Below are 23,410 nucleotides of genomic sequence, written 5' to 3' on the forward strand. Positions count from 1 at the left end.
TACTGAAAATTAATTCTCCAAATTTTTGGATTTCAAAATCTTGGGCTAGACTACCAAGATAATTGCTAAATTAATCAAACTTGCTAGGGTCTCTGAAAATACAGCTGTATTTCAATTTTAGGGAAAGAACATTAATAAAGTAATTCAAAAGATATATACACAAAGGATGTGTTTCACTGTCCATTAAGGTCTAAAAGGTTTAAAGTTCCATGTTTTCAACAGTAAGCTTCAGTCAGTAGCAGCCTCTAAAAACTGCAATTCGTGTTTTATGTCTGAGGTAACAAAGAAAATCAAACAATTCATTTGGTATTTATTCTAGTAAAAGTTAACTACTGACCTCCATACCTATTCTATAGACTACTATTAACCTTGTCTGCAGGAGGGTGGTGATTTTAAGAGTTATGATTGTTAATGGCCTTTGAATGCAGCAGTCTCAGACCAGTTACTCCCCAGTGTACCACATGGCTCAGACAATTCCACATGGGAAAATAGTAAGAAGACGAGGAAGATAGCAGGTCATTCTTGAGGCAGTCTTGAGAAAATTGCTGCAAAATGAATGGTGCAAGTCTGCAGTTTTATCCAGAATTTTTCTGTTTTAATTTATCAAGCCAAAGCTTGTTGACATGAACTGTGCAGTATACTCTAAGCCAGCTCAAATGCTTTGTGCATCAGCTCAGGTGTAAATAAAAAAGAGGATCCAGTAAATATTCTGCAAATATTCTGAAGTATTCATGCTCAAATCCCATCATTAGTTTCAGCTGTAAAATAAATAAAAAATGAGGTCCTTGAAATTTGCCAAAAGTTGGTTTATACCTATTATTAATTAAATCAAGCTGATACTAGTGATATTCCTCACCTGGCTATGTAGACCTATATTTAGTTGTCTATATAATGAATTAATAAATTCTATACAGATGTTATTCTTACAGACCTTTGTAATGGGGGGGAGTACATTCAGATGAGCACAACATTACTGTTAGGAAATTTTATACCATAGTCCAAAACTCTGAACCAAAAGGGAAAAAAAATTGTGGCCTTGATAGCTAGAAACATACTATTTATTGAAATGAATCTTGCTGTTTATTGTAATACTGTTTCGTGGCTCCCAGTGCTATAATTATGAGAACAACACTAAATGCTGCATGACTCAGAATAGAACCACTGGAGAAGAGCAATAACATGCAGCTCTGAACAGTTTCCTTAGGGCTGGAAGAACAGATACATGTGTCACCTTCTTTTCTTCCCTTTTCACCTTGTTGCTTGCTTTGTTTTGTAGGAGTCAAGGAAAGCTCTAAACAGGGAGAGATGCAGAGTACAGCCACTTGCTGTATAAGATTATGCTGGTATTAGTGGTCATGTCTGAGGCAGGAGAGTCATAACAGTGGCTTTAGGGAGGTCTGCACTGTATAGTACAAAGGTTGGTGGGATAACTCATGCTCTACTTCACCTAATATACAGCATGAATATATCCAGCCTTGAACAGCATGGACATAAACTAGACTGCACAACTTCACATGAGGATCCTGGTTGACCAAGTCCCTTATAACTTTGGTCAGTGGATTTGCAACAGAGGGGAACTGGTTGTGAGGTAGCTATTATTAATTTTTACATTATTTCTGTTTATCATGACTTGCTCAAAAAGTGAACTGTTAAGTAGTTTATGAGCTTTTATTCAAACCATTAAATAAAATCTTTGTCAAATTGTAGCCCATCTATTTAATACCAAAAAAAAAAGGACTAGAATTTCACTGGTGTAGGCAAGACAACTATAGAAAAACTCCACTCCTGAAAACTTGCTCCAAATGTTTTATCACATTCTAGGTACTAATATATGACAAAATCCTTTTGCTCTTAGTGCTGTCACATTTGTGTGAGATGAAGGTTGTTGTCTCACCCACACAGACGATAGGATGACACTTTAATTGGAAAGTGACATTGTTGGGAACATTTATGAATAATTTAGTATGTCCCCCCCTCATCTTTTTATATGTTCTGCAAGTCATTATTTTATTTATTATTTATTAAGAACTGACATTGTGCTGAGAGCTGTACAGAATAAAGAAGAACACAAAGTCCTTGCCCTTATGGATCTTACACAGCAAGAAACATAGAAAGCTCTTTTCCATCCTGCTCAAAAGATAGTAAACACATTCTGGCTATGTTCCAGACTTATTCCTCTCTTGGAGCTTGCCTCTGGTGACAAATATAACAATAACAATAATAAAAATACCTCAACATGAATGTTCTGCTAAGCTTGGCTGTTTTTAAGGTTCTTCTTACCCTCGAAGACCTTCATATCATTTTTAAGTTTCCTTTTCAAGTTTCCTTTTCCTCACAGAAATACACAGATCTTCTTGTCTTGTTGGACTGAAGTTAATAGAACTTGCCTGGGTTGATATCAGAGCAGGTCAACAGAAACAATTCTATCTTTCTCTGCAGGGACCTGAAACTCACTATCCTTTTACAAAACAACAGTATTCCTTAATTGTTTGCTTACTTTTCTCTCTCTTTTTTTTGTCTTTATTTGCACATGCATATCAAATTGCTTGTGACAGGTTGGATCAAAAGGCTTTGCCTTTATCTTTGGCTGCAGAACTCTGGCACTGTTAACCTTTGTCATCTATTCAGGTCTGTAACGCAAACATACACAGAAGCAATATAGATTCTTTGGGTGATTTATTCCATACAGTCCGTTATTGATGCAGGATTGACTTGCTGATTTTTATTAATCCTGTTACTCTGTTACCTGTATTAACTTGTTGGACATGAAACATACGATCAACTTTTGTTGTCAAAAGATGGAAAGAATCCTGCTTAGAATAATGTGTTTAGGATTAAGCAATTGTCTATAGACTGATATGAGCCTTTTAATTCCTCTATCATTTTCTACTGAAAAACGTAATAATTTTTACCTTTCAGGATGTGTGCTTTTTAAGTGTGTGATTTTTACCAGTTCACATTCAGAAAGTTTCTGATCACTCACAGAATATGTTGAAGATATAGTGTATGTCTTGGTGAAGAGGTGCACTTCCCTAGAAGACATTTACTTTTAGAAAAGCTGATGCCTAATGAAAAATATTCCATTAGAGACAGCTATGCTCATGTGTTCTGTCTGTATGCTGTGTTTTTGTCCTTCAGTCATTACATTTGGGGCTTTTTCCCTGCTGGAAGTCAGCCTCTCCTAGGATATCACAGTATTTTCTACAGTAATTTTGATATTATGTGCATGGAGTATGTGGAGGACTGAATGAGAATATAAGTTGAATTGCCAAACCATCTAAATTAGATTTAGTTCTGAGGGGAAAATAAAGCTGAGGTAGGCACAGCAATGAGTAGAAGACTATTTGACAACTGATTTGTTTGAACCTTCCATCATGGAAAGAGAAAAAGCTATTGTCACTATTTTCACTCTAAATCTGGCATTGCACAAGTGTTAACATTTAAGGGGAAGCTAAATTACAATTGCAATTTTTACACAGAAAACACTAAATTCTCCAACAACAACAAATCAGTGATGGAGAGTAAGAAACAACATGCTGGAAAGGGGGAAATTTGAAGGACCCAGTGCAGTAGGCAGTCTCAGTGCAGTGAGAACAAGATGAATGTGCATGAAGCCTAATTATCTGAGAGTGAAAGGTCGTCAAAATCAATTTACAGCATGAGCTACAAAGGTCATTATCAGACTCAAATTTCCATGCCCATTTAAAACACAATAAAAAATAAAGTGGTTGCTTTAATAACTATGATTAGTAAAGAAAAGCAGCATATCATTGAGCTGTTTAAATGTTTAAACATTTGTGCTACCTTAATTTTTATTCAAAACATTGCAAATAATGAGAGGTGGTTTTTTGGAAGGAAGTGTTCCTGAACAGACTCCATTCATTTTCAGAATCTATAATGCTGCAGAATTGAAAACACCTCTCTAAAATTACAGTCCTTCAAAATCAATAGTGTAATATTTGTAATTTGTTTCTTTTTTATTACAGACCACTTCATTATTATTTTTATTTTCAGTTTATGGAATGACATAGACTAGAATCCATCATTTTCTTATCTGTGGTTAAATTGCTTACTCAGGTGTGCAGATTGCCTGTTTTGTTTTGCCTGTTTTGTTATAACATCTCAGTGGCAAAACAACCCTTGTGAAAGCAAATACAGGTCTGTATAGCCAGCAGAGAAGACATTACAACAGCAACACCTAAACCTAAAACCGTACTCAGAAATCTATTTATGCTGGTTCTGAAGCTAAATGTAACCCATAGTACAATAGAAAAATGAGCTGATCCGTCAGAAAAGGATGGCTACCAGAAGGTTTTTCTTATGAAGCTTTTGTCAGTTAAGACATCAGAGGTAAGGAGTCCATACAGGGACCTGTCATCCAACAGGAACTAGTTGCTAGTCTGAACATGATCACTCAAAAGGTGAATAAAGTTATGAAAATTAATTCTCTTTTGTGTTTGCTTTCCTCTTTTTCTGACACACAGACTCTCCTTTCTCAATTCCCTATAAAGAAAAAACACTTAAAATAGATGGAGGACCAAGCTGTATATGGGGTGAAGGGTGGCCAGTGTCCACCAAATAGATACATTTATATAGAGAGCCATTTCTTCAGCTTTCCCACTTTGTCTGCATTGTGTTTTCCAGGGCATTAGAAGTTCACATGAAAAGGAAGAAAATAAATTTCCTGCCCACACAGGCAGCAAGCCTGCAATTGCCGTCCTGCCAACAGTCTTTCAGCACGGGCCCTCCTCGTGCAGACTGTGCAGTGGCTGCATGCAGAGCCCCACAGCAAGATCATGAGCACATCATGCTCACAGCCACTCCTCTAGTGAGGAGCTTTGTAGACATAATCTCTGATTTCTTGATACCTTATGTGTATTCTGTACACCTAGAAATGGCAGCAAAATTGATACTAAGAAAGCTGTTTCTTTGCCACGTAATATGCAGCCTCTGAAATCATAATGTTATTCAATATTAATATGTTAATAACTGTAGTCATCATGCTTTGAACCTTAAAGAAGTTCTTTCTGCGTGTATTTTTTTCCTGTTTTCTTTCTTCCTATGACTTTTCACTAAATTGTTGTGTTTTTTCAATATTCAGCTCAAAACCTGATGCCCTAATAAACATTCCATTGTCATTTCACAGAATCACAGAATCACAGAATCAACTAGGTTGGAAAGGACCTTGAAGATCATCTAGTCCAACCATTAACCTAGCACTACCAGTTTCCATCTACACCATATCTCTCAGCGCTATGTCGACCCTACTTTTAAACACCTCCAGGGATGGGGACTCCACCACCTCCCTGGGCAATCCATTCCAACGCCTAACAACCCGTTCTGTAAAGAAATACTTCCTGACATCTAGTCTAAACCTTCCCTGGTGCAACTTGAGGCCATTCCCTCTTGTCCTATCGCTTGTTACTTGGTTAAAGAGACTCATCCCCAGCTCTCTGCAACCTCCTTTCAGACAGCTGTAGAGGGCGATGAGGTCTCCCCTCAGCCTCCTCTTCTCCAGACTAAACAACCCCAGTTCCCTCAGCCGCTCCTCATAAGACCTGTGCTCCAGACCCTTCACCAGCTTCGGTGCCCTTCTCTTGACATGCTCGAGTCATTCAATGTCCTTTTTGTAGTGAGGGGCCCAAAACTGAACACAGTCATCGAGGTGCGGCCTCACCAGTGCCGACAACAGGGGTAAGATCCCTTCCCTGTCCCTGCTGGCCACACCATTTCTGATACAGGCCAGGATGCCATTGGCCTTCTTGGCCACCTGGGCACACTGTTAGCTCATGTTCAGCCGGCTGTCAATCAACACCCCCAGGTCCCTCTCTGACTGGCAGCTCTCCAGCCACTCCTCCCCAAGCCTGTAGCGCTGCTGGGGGTTGTTGTGGCCCAAGTGCAGCACCCGGCATTTGGCCTTATTGAAACTCCTACAGTTGGTCTCAGCCCATCGCTCCAGCCTGTCCAGGTCTCTCTGTAGAGCCTCCCTACCCTCGAGCAGATCAACACTCCCACCCAACTTGGTGTTGTCTGCAAACTTACTGAGGGTGCACTCAATCCCCTCATCTAGATCATCACTAAAGATGTTAAACAGGAGTGGCCCCAAAACCGAGCCCTGGGGGACACCACTCGTGACCAGCTGCCAACTGGATTTAACTCCATTCACCACAACTCTTTGGGCCCGGCCATCCAGCCAGTTTTTTACCCAGCAAAGCGTGTGCCCATCCAAGCTGTGAGCAGCCACTTTCACCAGGAGAATGTTGTGGGAAACGGTGTCAAAGGCCTTGGTAAAGTCAAGGTAGACAACATCCACAGCCTTTCCCTCATCCAATAAGCAGGTCACTCTGTTGTAGAAGGAGATCAGATTTGTCAAGCATGACCTGCCTTTCATTTCATTAACATCTTTCTTTTTCTACAAATTAAAAAGCACCAAATTGTGCTTTATGTTATTTGAAAGACATTTTTTGTGAATGAGGTGACCACCACAGGATATTTCCCTTTGTGCCAGTCATGGAAATCTTTCTTCCAAGGAAATGAGATTCAGCATTGCTAATGGGAAGATAAAAATACTCAGTACTTATTTTACAATTTGCTAATAATGAAGCAGACTGAGAGGATGATTGGTTGAATGCACTTGGAATAATAATAAAAGGCAGGGCAGATGCTGAAAGGTATTTTTCATGTTTCTTCTTCTAATTGATGTTTGTTTCTCATGTCCTTTGTGTGCATTTCCTGAATTAGTGTAGCATTCTCTGAGTGTAAATCAACCTAATTTTCTCCTCCTGACAGCTGCATCCTTGATGATACTCAAGGAATAGTTCCAGCCTTGAAACTTGGCGCCCATGAAAAGTCTGCTCAGGACTCAACTGTTTCTAGACCTCAGGTGGAGGTTGAATGCTGTGCCTCTGCACCCAGAGCCAGCTGCAGTGAGCTACAGCTCTGGGCCACACAAAGTCTGCAGGTGTTGTGCCAGACCTAACATCAGGCTGTTGAGAGCCCTACACATCCTCATAAAATGACTCTGACATCAGAGTTCACATGCCCCTAACTGGTTGGAGTACCAGGTTGTTGGTAGCAAACTCTGCTGACGTAAGAATATGCTTTGAGCAGATAGTGGTAAAATCACTGCCACGGACTTGAGTTAAGGTCTTGGTGACAAATAGATGTCAATTATTGATTGAAGAGGATTAGAAAACAGCTTGAAACTACAACAGTAAATTTTATATCACAGTACATTAAAGGTCTGTGGGCTTTTTTTTTTACTGGTACTAACTGTACCTGTTACTAATGCGTACTAACAAGTTACAGTAGCTGTGCCAAATGAGTATCATTACAGGTACTAGCAGCGTATCTTCTTTTCCTTCTCATAGAGATCAATGGGAGTTTTGCTTCTGAATTTAGAGATTATTTCACCCCAGCTATTAACAAAACAATGCTATAACTCACAAGGTTTGAGTGCCCCAATTACAGACATAGAAGTAAGCAATGGCCTAACTTCAGTGCTCCTCCACTTGAGTCTCCCCTCTACAACTAACTCCTGCAGTAACTGCTGGTCATACACATCTAGGTCCTCTTGATTGATCAGTACACATCTTCTGCAGCGCCACCTTTCACAAGACCCTTTGGAAAAAGTTGATCTGTAAGTCAGCTGACTAAAGCTTTCCCTGACAAGGCAGGCTATACAGATGTAGTCTGGGTGCAAACAGGCTGATTACTCACTTGTCTGAAGGATACCATATGCTTACACTGTTAAGAGGCCCTAACTCCCTATGTTGTGTGAATTTCTCTACTGGCAGTGTGCTTGGGCTCACTTGGTCTCACAGTACAGTTCCAAAAAGCTTTATGGGAGAAAGGTGTATGTGCAATCCTGTATTCTTCCTTCCTCCTGTGTCTTGAGATCTATTGAGGACTTTGGCACTGGGAAAATAATGCACTACATTCAAGCATTATATTATGCGTTTTATGAATAAAACATGAATTTGATTAGCCCAACAGCAACATATACTCTTATCAGAATTTATTTTTTTCCTGCCCACCTCAAATCCATGGTATTTTGTTCATGATTTACAAGCCTGATAGCAGTGAACTTGCAGGAAATTTGACCTTACCTACATTTCACTGCCATATATCTCTTCATGCTCTAATCATGCAAATGTGTTATAAGTAATTAAATATTGCTTCAGCAAAATTATGGTCTCGAGAGGATGTGCTTGTAAATAAGCATTTCAACCACTTTAATTCTTAAAGTGGAATTGAAAAGTGATCCCAAGTATTCCATAGATCCAAAATGAAATCAGAAGGAACTTCATGATTGCAGTTCTGCAGACAACCCACAAGATATTCCATGGACAGATGTAGCCTTCCATGCCACATAAAAGTGAAAGCTTTAAAATACATTAATGAGACTACATGGGTGTGGAACTCACTATTAGGAATTCATTCATTGTTTAGCTTTTAATTATTTTTACTGGCATCTGCCTCTGTAAAGCAAGATCAGTGAGGTGATAAGGGGGTTTTGGGAGACGTTACTGACTAATCTCTGGACTTGTGCAGAGTTTTCATTGCCATGATGAACAGGCATCACAGGCCAAAAATTGAAGACCAAAAGGCATCACTAATTAGCTATTGAGCTTACACAAAATGCAAACACTTCCTTAAAAATACATGCCCAGAGCATTGAGGTCACACAGTAAAGCATTTAACAGCAGGAAATGCAGATGGTCAGCTTTATGGAAATAACAATGGTCAGTGCTTGGTCAACTTTAATTTGCTACCACTAGCACATGAACAAAACAATTCAGTCATTAGTGACAAGATTAAGTGGGATTTCTCAGTAAATATTATACAGTACCCTAATATTTAACCCCTGTGAGATAGCCTTGACTCTCTAACTTCCCTTTTTTCCCTTTGTCTCCAGTTTTAAAGATTTTCCTCACTCCATAGAGAATAAATTCTGAGTCTAATTAAACTGCTTTTCACCAGCATTTGTTAATATTGTGTCTCTTTTCACTTCTTACCTGGTGAACAGAAGCTCTGTGTTTTTCTTGTCTCTGATACAAAGTTTGATTCTGCATAGATCCCATAAGTTTTGCAACCGGTTCTGAAAAAAACAAAGCCTTCTGTAAATGTTATCTTAAGATTTTACATTTGTCTTAGTGTTTGAAGAGAATTTAAGATTTGTAGTGTCCTTGCAGCAGGCACTTATGTGAAAGCTAATTTAACTGGCTCACTGCCTTTCAGCTAAGATTGCCATGTTACTTCCTGTATCCTGTTTTCTGGTCCATTTCAAGCTTCATATCAATTGTTGACATGGAGTTTCTTGATGAACGTGCCCTAAGAGGACCATAAACCAATTTGTGGAGCAAATTAGAAGGTTATGAAAGCAATGACATACCCAGTGATTTTCCACTCTCTGTCTCGTGTATGTGTCTTAATTTCCAGATAGCTGGAATGAAAATGAATGAAAATGAAAAGAGTTAATACTCTTCTTGTTCTTTGTGTTCTCCTTCCCCCTTCTGTTAGGTTTCAGTGGACTAGTTCAGTAAAAGGAAAAAGGAACACTGTTCACTAGAAAACAGTTATTTAGGTACAATAATTTGTACTTTATGTCGTATTATAATGGTGAGTGTAAATTTTCCTTTGAACCATGTTTTATTAACATTTCTTTTTCCACAGAGTTACATCAAAAGACTCTATAAATAAGTGATGTGCTCAGCCTGCCAGCTCTTACATGCATACCAATTACCTCTATTGGTTTCAGGACACGTAGTCAGTACTTTAAACAACCCAGATAATATTGCAAACTGAAATATTCAACATCTCCATCTTGGTATGCTGTCACCCTGCAGAGAATGATTATAATTGGTAATCAGTTTCACTGCTGGTGAGTTGAGTGGCATGATGCATTTTATATCCATGCTTATGTCAAACTCAATTAACATTCTAACACAGTGTATTTCAAAGACACAGACCTAATCTGAGGGAACAATGCAATTATTTTTTTGATGTTCAAAATTCTCAGTTCCATGAAGAGAAGAATTTGAAGCAGAAATACATTTATTAATACCATACCATTTTCCAGTTTTGCTTGCTAAAGGAAGAGGGGATGAACTTTCACATGACATGAGAAACTGCAGTGAAATCAGAATCACAAAATTATCATTATTTTTCTTTGTGATTACACACTGCTGTATCAAGGTGTGATATGCATTATGATACTGTGAACTGAAAAAGGGCTTAGTTCTTTTTTAATAAAAATACTGATCTATTGAGGGCAATTTTTATTGATTGATTTGTTTAATAGTCATGAGCATCACAGAGTTTTGTCAGATTCCACATAAACAAATGGGTAAACAAAATAATAAATATAAAGTAAATATATTAAACCTTTTTAGGAGAAATTAGGAAGTTGAAGAGGGCAGATAAATAATGTGGAACTCATTACCAACCAAAAGATCTTGCCCCCACCCCCACACGTCTCTTATGGGTTATGCATTTCTCTTATCATTTTAACATCAGTCTGTCGTAATGTATCAAAAATAGATCAAATACACAAAACATCTTTTAACACAAACAAAAAACCCAACTCTGACTGATAGACATGACACAACTTGTCTAGAGTAGCCGTGTTCCACCCATGGTTAGTTTATTGTATTATCACACATCTGGTCACAACTTGCTGATCCATCTGTCCTGATGGAAGTGACATCATTTCGCTGGCATGTCTTCTCTACATGGGCTTTTCTGTATACAGTAGCTGCATGGTCTTTATCATACAGATATTCCATTGAGTGTTATTTATCATATAGATATTCCATCTGCTCTGAAGTTACAGAATCACACAATAGTTGAAATTGGAAGGGACCTCTTGAGGTCATTTTGTCCAACCCTTCTTCTCAAGCAGAGTCAGCTAGAGCAGGTTGCCCAGGACCATGCCTAGACAGCTTTTAAATATCTCCAAAGAAGTTGTAGGAAGGAGGAACACCAAAACAAGTTGTTGTTTTACTCTTCCTTCTTACAGCAAGTTTATGGGTTTTTTGGGGGGTCAGGGTGGGAAATATTGGAAAACATGAAAACAACTGCTCTTCTAAAAGGAAGATTCATAGTTCTGCAGTTCAGAAAATAAACAAAAATATAGTAACAACTACTTTGAATCTTTTGAGATAGAAACACAACTCACTTGGTGGTGGGTGAGACTGGTTAAAGTTAAAATAAATATAACCATATTTTACTTGAACTATTTGAATCTTTTGAGTCTGCAAAACTGACAGATTGAAGGAGCAAAGCTGTCTGATAGTTCTACCATAGTGAAACATTTTTAAGGATTTTTTTTTTTTTTTTTTTGGTACATCTGTATGTTACTGCTAATTCACCACAAAATTGTCAGGACAGAAATCCTTCACCAACTTATGGAACAATCAAATAGTTCCTAGTAGCTTTTACTAGCAGATTCAGACTATGTTATCCCAATTGACTTTTCTGATCTTCAAAACATGAAAAAAAATGTCAATGGAGTAACTGACCTCAGCTGTTAAGTTGTGTGAGCAGGACCATATGAATAGAATGAAGTAGAATCCTTCCACTGAGCAAAATCCTCAAAACTTGACTATTCCTGTCTTTTGTAGAATGAAGTAGAATCCTTCCACTGAGCAAAATCCTCAAAACTTGACTATTCTTGTCTTTTGATCCTCCAAAATGGAGAGGTGCAATGGAGCATGTTCTAACAAAATCTGACTGAAGACTGACATGACTACTTTCTGTGTCACAATGTCAGGACCACTGTGAATTTTATGAAATGTTGAGCTGAAATTTATGAAGAAGACTCTTTTTTCTTCCTGGAAGAAATGGAAAGGTGTTTTGCTGTTCCATATTATCAAGAAGGATGGAGTAGAATGTCAAAAATTCATATATTTACCTCTTGAAAGCAAGACCATATTCTTACTTCGTAGTAAGACAGATGTTCTTTTCGTTACTCTCTCCTTCCTCCAGAGCCCAACTTCAAGGTTATGCCCTTCTATTTAGTTCTACTAATATCTGTGGGCTGATGCAAACCTTTTCTGAACAGAGTACAAACTATAATTTTTATGATGGTATACTGTTGTCTGTCTTATTCTTGACCATTGAAACCTAGATAAAGCCCTGATATTACCTGATGAATTAATCTGAATAATCCTGTATTTTTGGAAGCTATTGTGAGATATTATTGATCTAAAAATATTTCATCAGTCTCTGGGAACCAACCCTGTCTCTGATTTGGGCATGTTGATTTTTCTTACACCATTTGCTACAATGATTCCTTTGAGAGTATCAACATTTGGTAACAGGACAGAAAACAGGTATTTCAGTCAATTGCTATCACTTGTGTTTGTTTACCTCAATAGATAATTTCAACATGATATTAATTATTTTTGTCATTTAAATGAAATATTCCATTTATATTAACACTTTAGCATTCTTAGGAAGAAGCTTTATACCCTTTCCTATACTCAAAATATATTTTACGTGATCAGTCTGGCTGAAAACCATGGGGAATAATGTTTGTACTATATGATTGCAAAGAATTTTTCTCACTGTTAACTTAGTTGCTACTGAGAGGGACTAATAACCCTGATGTCACATCTGACCACTCTATTTCCCTGAAAAGCAATATGTTTAACATGGCAAGAGCATTTCTTTAAGCAGTGCCATTTACACAGACCACATTTCTATTTATCCCAATACTAGCTTGCAACAGCACTGCATGGTATTTTGGCTACAGGGCTGATTAATGTAACACATTCTAGCAGGACTCCAGACAGTGTAGCTCCATTACTTGACACCATGTGCAGTATATTTTCTCAGTGGCAGAAACTTCTGTGTTTTGAATATTGTCACAGATTAAATTTAATTTAACAATATTGAGGATTGTCTTTAATTTGTTAACTTCTGAGAATGTCTGGACAGTTATTGCTCTCTCTTCATATGGTCTTCATCACAGTAGGAGGGGAATATATGATGTACACTGTTCTGCAATAGACTTTTATAATTGCTGTGTACTAATAGTTAATATTCATGTGGTATATTTACTTCAGCACAGGAAGCTGAATCTGATGTACTATGTGAATATGATCTGATTCTGAGAGTAACCTTATTAAAAGGCATGTTTGGAGAATAAATATGCGAAATGATCTTGGAATCTGACAAAATTATTATTGTTATAATGTTAATTAGGAAAATATTAAAATCATAACAACTGCTGCGCTGATGTCTGGACAGTTCTTATTTTAAAGCTCTGGCACTGCATTTTAAGTTGCAGATGCATTTAAATTCAGTAATCACTTGGAATAATGGTATGGAAGATTTTGTCATTACCTGCGATCCTTTTCTTGAGACCTTTCTTCCTCTACTTTATTTCTCCTCAAATACCACAATAGGGCAATTTGCATTGAATTAATATTTGTTCCATCGTTTGTTTCATGGATTATATGTTATATCATATAGAGAGCTAAGATAACAAAAAGGATTACAAGAAATTTTAGAAATGCCGTAGTGATTATAAAATAATTATGGCACCGAAACATTTCTGACATCATGCAATTTTGTCCATAAATTGAGCTTTCTTCTTTCTTAAAAAAAACCCCTTTGAGGATAGTGGCTTCATCTATCAGCCTCATCTTTCATTTCCTTTTTGCTTTTATCATGGTCTGGATTCATAGAAAATATAAGAAATAATTGTTCGCATTAAAACAATAGCAAAAAGGCATCCTGGGAACATCTATGGGCCTTTTACACCAAAATGATTTATTATTTCTGTGGCTATTTCAGATTTTCAAAATTACAAGAACTGATCTATTATTTGAGTGTTCTTGTATCTGCATTTCAAAAAGGCATGACACAGACCTACCTTTTTTGCATACAGACTGCATATATTTGTGTAGTAGATATTTATGATAAAATATTTGTAAAAAACTAATTTCAGTCTGAAAAGCTTTGTGGAAATGATTTCTTTATGCATGTATTTCAGAAGATATTTTCTAACAAATATCCAACCAAAGAATAGAAATAATATCATACTATTTCTGATATCAATCTTAATGAAATCATTAGCATACATATAGAAACTGAGATCAAACACTCATAATAAATGACTTGTGATTAATTCAGGAGGTAGATGACTTAAAATTTTTGTGACATTTAGCTGATCATATATTTGGCATGTAACATTTTCTACATAGAAATTTCCTAAGTGGTGCCAGATGTTCTTCCACACTAATTGTTATAACTTCTCCTACCCGCACTCTTTAATTTCTACAACTTCTTCTCTGATGCTTATTCTCCCTTATTTCCCACCACCTCTCTTTTATTGCTCTGCTCCATTACAATACTTCATTCTCAGACACGTGCCACAACTAGCTTTGTATTTTCTCCAGCTTCATCTCTGTGTCACACAAATACTCTGAACTTCTCCTCCTTTTCAATTGTCTTCATAATACCCACTCCTTAAATGACATCTACAAGCAATTATCAGGTCAACTGAGGGGCATTAACATCTAGAGATGCATAATTTAACTATTTTTTAAATTATCATATAGTTCTGTACAGAAGTATATGTAAAACATACAAAACATTGTTTTGCAATTTTCTTGTGCTTTATTTAATAACTTATTTTCTTCACATCCACGATGTATTTATTTTCCTGCATATTTTTTGCTGATGATAATGTGGCCTCATCTGTTTCTACACCTTTGGGACCTGGTTGTATCTGCGGCTTCTGAGCTTACAAACTTAATGAATATAAAAACAATGGTCAAACCATTATCTGATGTTAGCAATTTTATCCCCATCATGTCAAAATAAAGATGTAAAGATGGATACCCTGACAGAAGACAGCTCGAAGCTATAGCAGTATCTCCAATGCACTTTCCTGAAGACTTCTGAGAAACAACTAATGGCATGATTAATGGCAGATAGAAATTTGACAGCATTTGTTGAGCCGGGTTTCAGTTTGCAAATGAGTCCATGCCCTAGGTTTACACTAGTTTTAGGCTTCGTGCAAGGGACTGTCATGTGGGGGATCCCTGCCTCCTCCCATGTGGATGGGCAGCAGTGCCCATACTGACCTGTGCTTATGTCAGAGATCCCATCTTCAAACACCTGTGTGAGATTTATTTATTTATTTGCCTGGGAAGTTGTACTGCACACAGGGACCTTGGCTGGGGAGTCCCTCAGTTGCCATTACAAGGTCACCCAGGAAACACAAGGTAGGTGGAAAACAGAGAACAGGGCTGCTGAGGGATTAAATCAGCTGTGTTTTTAATTTTTCCTCTTGGTATGAGGCAGGACAGGCTCCCTCAAGGCTTGTACTGATAGGAGTGACAAGGTTTAAGTTGCGAGGGCTGCAGCAGTGCGTGGTGTGGGAGGAGGCCATGGCCCCACATGGGCCCATAGCAGCTGGCTGCAGCCACCACTGACACCAATGGAAACAGCACTAGAAAGAAAACCCATTGGGAACCATGACTGTGTCAGTTGGAGAAGCACAAGCAGACCCTGATAAAATGTGTTTAAGAAAGGCCCCAGCTGCTGGGGCAGAAGACACACTCTGGGGAGGGCATAATGTGCCAAAGGGGTACAGATGCCCCTGAGGGAGTGTGGCAATGGGGAACAGGGACAATCCTGAGGGACTGAGGCCATGGGAAACCTGTACCAGACCAGAGACACCCCTGTACCAGATCAGGGACACCCCTGAGGGACTGTGGCCGTGGAGTACCCTGCAACCTGAGAAAACAAGGAGACCTGAGAGTAGGGATAGGGGAAGACAGGTGTTCACCTCAGTGCATGTGTGTGTAAATGCTTACATCTGTTTTTCCCTCAACATCTGAATCAGTGGCCAGAAGTTTGTTTGACTGTAGATTAAGTGAAAATTCCTGACTCAAGAGAGCTGCTTGCACCAGGGCCGAGTGCAGTGGCAGTGATGGCAGAGGGGTCTGCAAGGTGCAGACAGCTCCCACCAGCAACCAGGCAGCAGCAGCATGCACTGTCTTTGCTGACCCAGGCTCATGCAGAGGCACTGCCTCCACCTCATATCTCAAAACTCCCAAGCCCTCTGGAGCTGCTGCACTGGTACCACAGCTCACATGTCACAGGAGTATGAGACAGCAGCATGCAAGATTTAAGTTTACTTAAGAAAATACTGGATTTGCTATTTTAATGTTTCCTTCTGCCATAACCTTCAGGCCATTCAGCTTCTTCAAAACATGAAATGTCTTCTTTTTCAGTAGAAATTTCAAAACAGGGCCGAGGCAGGGGCATTGTGAGAAAAAAATGTGCTGTAAAGAGAAAACATACAGGAGATGTTTCAGAGCCACTGGATACATTATATCCAGCCTCATCTAAAAGCTGGATGTATTCATTTTGCCTCTTTAAGACCAAGTTATGAAAGCATATTCATCAACAAACAGCACAACCTTGACCAAACAGTCTGAAAGAGTTCAAGGTTTGTTCCCTGATATAGTGCTGTATATGTGAGCAGATAAATAATGGCAGCAGAAACGTTGGCTAGAAACACTGCTGAAGTACAGCTGCCAAGAGTGCAAAGGGAGTACGATCGTCATTATAGGCTGACAGTGGCATCTCTGGACTGCAAAGCCTTGCTGAGCGCTGGGAAGGCAATGATATCAACATAATAAGTAGTTAATGTCCTGTCACGTACCTCTGTGCTTACCCCTGTCAGATACCCCCAGATGTTCATATTGCCTATGCTTGATGGTCATCCTGGGACCCCAGCAGTGTAGACAAGCACACTGTTAGAAGAGTACAATTCCTCGTTGAAGATAGATGAAGGAATGTCTTTAAGAGTACAAAGAAGAGGAAATGCAAGGCTGTGCTATAACTATAAAGATAATTTACTTTGTTATTCTTAAACAGTTCTCTTTATTCCTTCTTCCTCTCTCTTCATAAATACAATGCATTTTTCAAACATGAAGTTTAGTACTGTTGTAAGGGGAAGACTGATTATATTGTCTGTAGCTAATCAGAAAGTCTGGAACTGCTGGAGGCTGCATGAGCTAGACTCCCACTTAATAAATTAAGTCCAGCCTACAGTCTAACTACCCTTGTCACAGACTGACACTATCAGACATGCTAAATGGGAACACATCTTTATGACCCAGGGAAATTAACTAAAATTACACACCATGTTTATAAGTGTTCTGAACTCCTTTCTGCTTTGTGCTGAAATACACCTAATGAACAGAGTTGGCCTCATCCCTACTCCATGAAGCTAAAAAGCCTCTGGCCTGTTTATGTTCAAACAGGGGTTTTTTAGCATAATGAAAATACTGCAGTGGTAAACATACTATATAGCACAGTTAAAACCTGTATGTGGTTAATTTTTAAATTGCAAATATTAGGGGTGGAATGTCTCCCCTTTGAATCAGGAAAGGGAAGACACCTCTAAGAGGATTTCAGAGGAAATTATTTTTTCAAAATAACAGAATAAGGAGCTTCCTAGCATTAGTACTGCACATAAACACTAAAGCTCATTCCTTGGCGTCTATAATAAGAGCTAATCAGGTGCCTCTTCTTCTGTCTTGGTATATTCTGCTGTAGTTTCTCAGCTCTGCCTACCTAAAAAGAGTTAAAGCCCTCTCATAGCTCTGAAAAATACCCATTTACTCATATGTTATTCAAACTAACCATAGACTTGTCAAGTTGACAGGTTTTTGTCCCCAAAGGAAAACCGCAGTTGCAGTTTCTCTCACAGTACATAACTGGGGTGTAATAAGTGCAGAGAAAGTGGTTCATTCTGGATGCCAGACACATACAAGTACTAGCTTTCCTGTCCTTGTCTCCCTGCAGACAAAAGACCTCAGCACAGAGAACACAATGTCACCCAGAACCTGCCCAGATTAACCAATTATACAAGGAATAGATAGCATCCCTGAAATCTTTTCCATGTGACTTTAGACCTGTTTTGGAAATACTGTAGTTCCCAGAAGACTTAAACCAAAGAGAAACAAGCATACTGCTTGGGTCAGAAAACAAGTGACATTGAGCACAAATGAGATGAATGAGGTCTGTGTTAATACGGAACATCAATTTATCACTCCAGCTGAACACACAAAAGTGATTGGTAAAACCACAGTATTTATTAAACCAATTACAAACAGGTGCACTTGAAAAGAATATGGCTTCCATGGTCTCTAGGCTTATGAAAGAGATGATGCTCCTTCACATACATTTTTTCTCCTTCCTTTTTTTCCTCCACCCCCTTCTCTGTGAGGTATCTTGCTGCAAAACAGCTGTTAAGGAGAGATGATGCAGTGTCTCCTGCGTCATATCATTGTATTAGAAATTCTGAGCAAACAGCTTTGCAATCAAAGGAGCAAAGTAACTTTTTAATAGTCAGTGTTTAATTTCTATGTACAATGTACTAAATACAATATAAACACTACCTTTTGGCAATCTCTGGTCTGTTGTCTCCTTAGATGAGTACCTAAGAAGATCAATTATACATCTGTTATCATGCATGCTTATTTCTTATTTGGTAACAAATCTATCAAGAATTACCACAGAAATTGTTGAAATTAACTGAAAGATGGAATATTGATTTTAAACTACATTATTATGTGCATGAAAACTACTTCAGTATACAAAGGTTTGAAAGTTTGGGTTCTTCTTCATCTGTTGTTCCTCAGGATGAAGTAGTACAGTTAGCTCCGTCTTTGTGTCCTGGTTTCAGCCTGGATAGAGTTAACTTCCCTTGGGCTGAGAGGGAGCACAGCTGGAGGGTCAGGTCCCAATCGATCACTGGAGCATTCCATGTCATGTGACGTGAAGCTCAACGTATAGGTGGGTGTGTGCTCTCTCAGGAGGGTTGTTTGTTTTGTTTTGGGTTTCCGGATCAACTGGGCGGAGTTTCTCTGGTGTGGTTGGATCACTGCTGGGGACGGGCTCTGTACCGGTCGCCATTCAGTAGCCACTACTGCATTTTACCTGTTTTGAAATACTATCATTACTGTTGCTTTTGCTAGTAAATTTTTTTTATTTAACCTATAAATTTCTTCTTTTTTGTCCCTCCCCTATTTCACTGGAGTGTGGGGGGGAAGTAAACAACTGGCCACATGGTGATTTGCTACCGGCTGAGTTCAAAACACAAAAGTTTTTGGTGCTCAAGGTGGGGCACGAAGTTTGAAATAATGGCAGAATGGGTAATAATGTGGATTGCTTGGCTCCTTAAGATTTTATCACCTCATTTTCAATATGTATTTCCCATGATGTTGCTCACAGTCCGTGAGAGTTGGGTTAAGATTTTGTTTTTGCTGTACTATGTGATGGTCATCTATGATGGGTGCTGTCATCAGCCCTGGGGCCATTTACAATTGAGTTTGAGGAATTCAGGAATTTCAGATACCTTTGGAATGCTGATATTAACATGGTCATCTTACTGCTAGGAGCTAGTGTGTTCCTGAATGTGGTTCAGGTTTTGTTCAGGCTTAAGTAACTATTTAAGAGTATGACTTGGAAATCTACCCCAGGGTTGGAGGATTATGAGTGGCTGGGGGTGTGGAGTAGCATGGGCAAGTACGTAGAACAGTGGGCACCTCCAGTGTATTGGAACTTCACTCCTGCACAGGTGCAGAATCCTGAAGAACTAGTGGAATATTTGGAAAAAGTGTGTTGTTACCCGGGTAATTCCAGAGAGGCACAGCTCACTGCAACATGCTGGGGCATAGCCCACACCTACTGAGTGCTATTAAACACTGTTCAGCACCCTCAAGAGGAAGAGAAGGGCTCTGGATCTGGTAACCAAGTAACAGAAACTGTAGCCACTCCAAAGTCCACAACAGAAACTGTAGCCACTACAACCCCCACCACAGGCGCTGCAGCTGAACCAGAGAACCAACCCACGATAGTGTCAGTTGCTCCCAGACAGAAGAAGAAATATACAAGAAGATCCCCTCGTGGCGTACAGGGTGACGATGAACCAGGCCCGAGAACAGGAGGAGGAGGCAGAGCCAGTGACAGTCACACAATCCTTATCCCTGAGTGAGTTCCGAGACATAAGGAAAGATTTCAGCCACCATCCAGGTGAGCAACTCGTTAACCTGGCTGTTCTGGTGCTGGGATAGTGGGGCCAGTGGCGTGGAACCAGAGGGTAGGGAGGCCAGGCAGCTGGGATCCCTGTCTAGGGAAGGGGGCATTGGCAAAGCCATTGGAAAGGAGACACAAAATCTCAGTCTCTGGAGATGACTCCTGTCATGTGTGAGGGAGAAGTATCCCTTCAAGGAAGATTTTTATGTCATCCAAGTAAGTGGACCACTATGGAGAGAGGCATTCAATACTCGAGGGAGCTAGCTGTGCGGGAGATGGCTTACTCTGACCCAGATAATGCACGGCTACCCACAGATCCAGATGAAGTCCGATGCACCTGGCCCACATGGAGGAAGTTTGTACAGAGCACATGCTCATCATATGCCAATGCATTAGCAGTAATGGACTGGAGAGATGACGAGGTACCAACAGTAGATGAACTGGCTCACTGACTATGACAATATGAAGAAAGTGTCTCTTCCCCCTTGTCGTGGCTGTGGAGAAATTATCTCAAGAATTCCAGCAATTTAAAGAGAACATGTCCTATTCCCCATCCGGACAGACTAGAATCTCGGCTACCAGGAGCAGTCGTTTCTCTACTTGAGGAAACTGGTACACACCACGGGGGAAGCTGTGGCATTGCCTGTGTAACTATGGAGAAGACATGAAGAAATGGGATGGAAAACCTACCTATCTCCTAGAAGAGTGGTTATATGAGCTGGAAGGAAGAAAAAATACAAAATGGGGTCTTTTAGGAGAAATGATGCTCTGGTTTCCAGTAATCAAATGCCCAAACAGAGAAGAAAGGTCGACTTTGCTCACGATCCTATGAGAAGAACTTCTGACTTGTATTCACAAGAAGTGAGTGATCAAGATGAGACTGAAACCCATGCACACCACACTAACCCATTTACCATTAGCAGGTATTATGACCAACATCAGAGGGGCTCTGCCTCCAGCCAGGTGGAGGACAAAGACAATCTAGTTTATTGGTCCATGTGGATTCAATGGCCTGGCACATCTGACCCCCAGCAGTATAAGGCTTTATGCTAATGCACCATAATGCCGTCAAATTTTGAAGGACCAGAACCCGTTTCTATTTCACGAGTGACGGGGGGGTCTCAACAGCTGACTGTATTGGAGTCCGAGGTGAGCCTAAGTGGAAAAGAGTGGGAAAAACACCCCGTTGTGACTGGCCCAGACACTCCATGTATTCTTGGCATAAGATTATCTCAGAATAGGGTACTTCAAGGACCCAGAAGGGTATCGGTGGGCTTTTGGTATAGCTGGCTTGGAAACAGAAGGATTAAACAGATGTCTGTGTTACCTGGTCTCTCTGAGGATCCTTCTGTTGTGGGATTGCTGAGGGTTGAAGAACAACAGGTGCCAACTGCCACTACAACAGTGCACCAATGGCAATACCACATCAGTTGAGACTCTGTAATCCCTATCCATAAACTGATTCGTCAACTAGAGAGCCAAGGAGTCATTAGCAAAACGCGCTCCCCCTTTAACAGCTCCATATGGACAGTGCAAAAGTCTAATGGAGAGTAGAGATTGACAGTAGACTATCGTGGCCTGAATGAAGTCACGCCACCGCTGAGTGCTGCCGTGTCAGACATGTTAGAACTTCAGTATGAACTAGAATTGAAGGCAGCCAAGTGGTACACCACGATTAATATTGCCAATGCATTTTTCTCCATCCCTCTGGCAGCAGAATGCAGGCCACAGTTTGCTTTTACCTGGAGTGGTTTCCCATACACCTGGAATCAACTGCCCAGGAGTAGAAAAGCAGCCCCACCATTTGCCATGGACTGATCCAGACTGCACTGGAAGAGGGTGAAGCCCCGGAACACTTACAGTACATTGATGGCATCATTGTATGGGGTAATACAGCAGAAGAAGTTTTTGAGAAAGGGGAGAAAATAATACAAACCCTTCAGAGAGTCAGTTTTGCCATAAAGCATGGTAAGATCAAGGGACCTGCACAAGAGATTCAGTTTTTAGGAATAAAGTGGCAAGATGGACGTCGTCAGATTCCAATGGAAGTAATTAATAAAATAACAGCCATGTCTCCACTGACTAACAGAAAGGAAACGCAAGCTTTCTTGGGTGTTGTGGGTTTCTGGAGTCTGCACATTCCAAATTACAGTCAGATTGTCAGCCCTCTCTATCAAGTGACCCAGAAAAAGAATAATTTGATATGGGGTCCTAAGCAACGACAAGCTTTTGAACAAATTAAACAGGAGATAGTCCATGTATCTTGGGCCAGTTCATACAGGACAAGATGTTAAAAATGTGTTCTACACTGCAGCCAGGAAGAATGGCCCTACCTGGAGTCTCTGACAGAGAGCGCTAAGGGAGACTTGGGGTCGACCCCTGGAGTTTTGGAGTTGGGGATACAGAGGATCTGAGGACTGCTATACTCCAACCGAAAAGGAGATACTGGCAGCACATGAAGGGGTCCGAACTGTTTCAGGGTTGATTGGGACTGAAGCACAGCTTCTTCTGGCTCCCTGACCGCCAGTGCTAGGCTGGATGTTCAAAGGGAGTGTCCCCTCTACACACCACACAACTGATGCCACATGGAGTAAATGGGTTGCATTAATCACACAGCGGGCTCGAATAGGGAGCCCCAGCCATCCGGGAATATTGGAAGCGATCACAAATTGGCCAGAAGGCAAAGATTTTGGAATGACACCAGAGGAAGGGGTAGCATGTGCTGAGGAGGCCCCACCGTATAATAAACTACTGGATAACGAGAAGTGATACTCCCTGTTTACAGACGGGTCCTGTCACACTGGGGGGAAACATTGAAGGTGGAAGGCAGCTGTGTGGAGCCCCACACGACAGGTCACTGAAGCTGCTGAAGAAGAAAGTGATAAGAAGGTTCTTATCAGGTGGTAAGAATCCTGTGGGAGGGCAGTGGCTGTTGCCCACTGAGCTCAGGGTGATCAGACAGTACTTGACTGTGAGTGCCCCGGTGCAGCTTGTAGGGCAGGGCTGAGTCTCTGCCACTGCACAAGGTAGATTGGATCCCTGCAAGCAATCGACCAGTGCTGGAGAAGGGGGAGGGAAGGAGCAACAAACAGGGGGAGCTTGAAGTCATGATACAGCACGAGAACTATGACGTAGTAGCTATAACAGAAACGTGGTGGGATGCCTCACACGACTGAAGTGCTGCAGTCGATGGCTACAAGCTCTTCAGGAGGGATAGACAGGGAAGGAGAGGTGGTGGACTGGCCCTGTATGTTAGAGAATGCTATGACAGCTCAGAAATCATGTATAGTAATAACGGGGTTGAGAGTGTTTGGGTTAGGTTAAGGGCCAATAAAGCAGA

This window comes from Strix aluco, chromosome Z (assembly GCF_031877795.1).
Source record: "Strix aluco isolate bStrAlu1 chromosome Z, bStrAlu1.hap1, whole genome shotgun sequence".
Taxonomy (NCBI): Eukaryota; Metazoa; Chordata; class Aves; order Strigiformes; family Strigidae; genus Strix; species Strix aluco.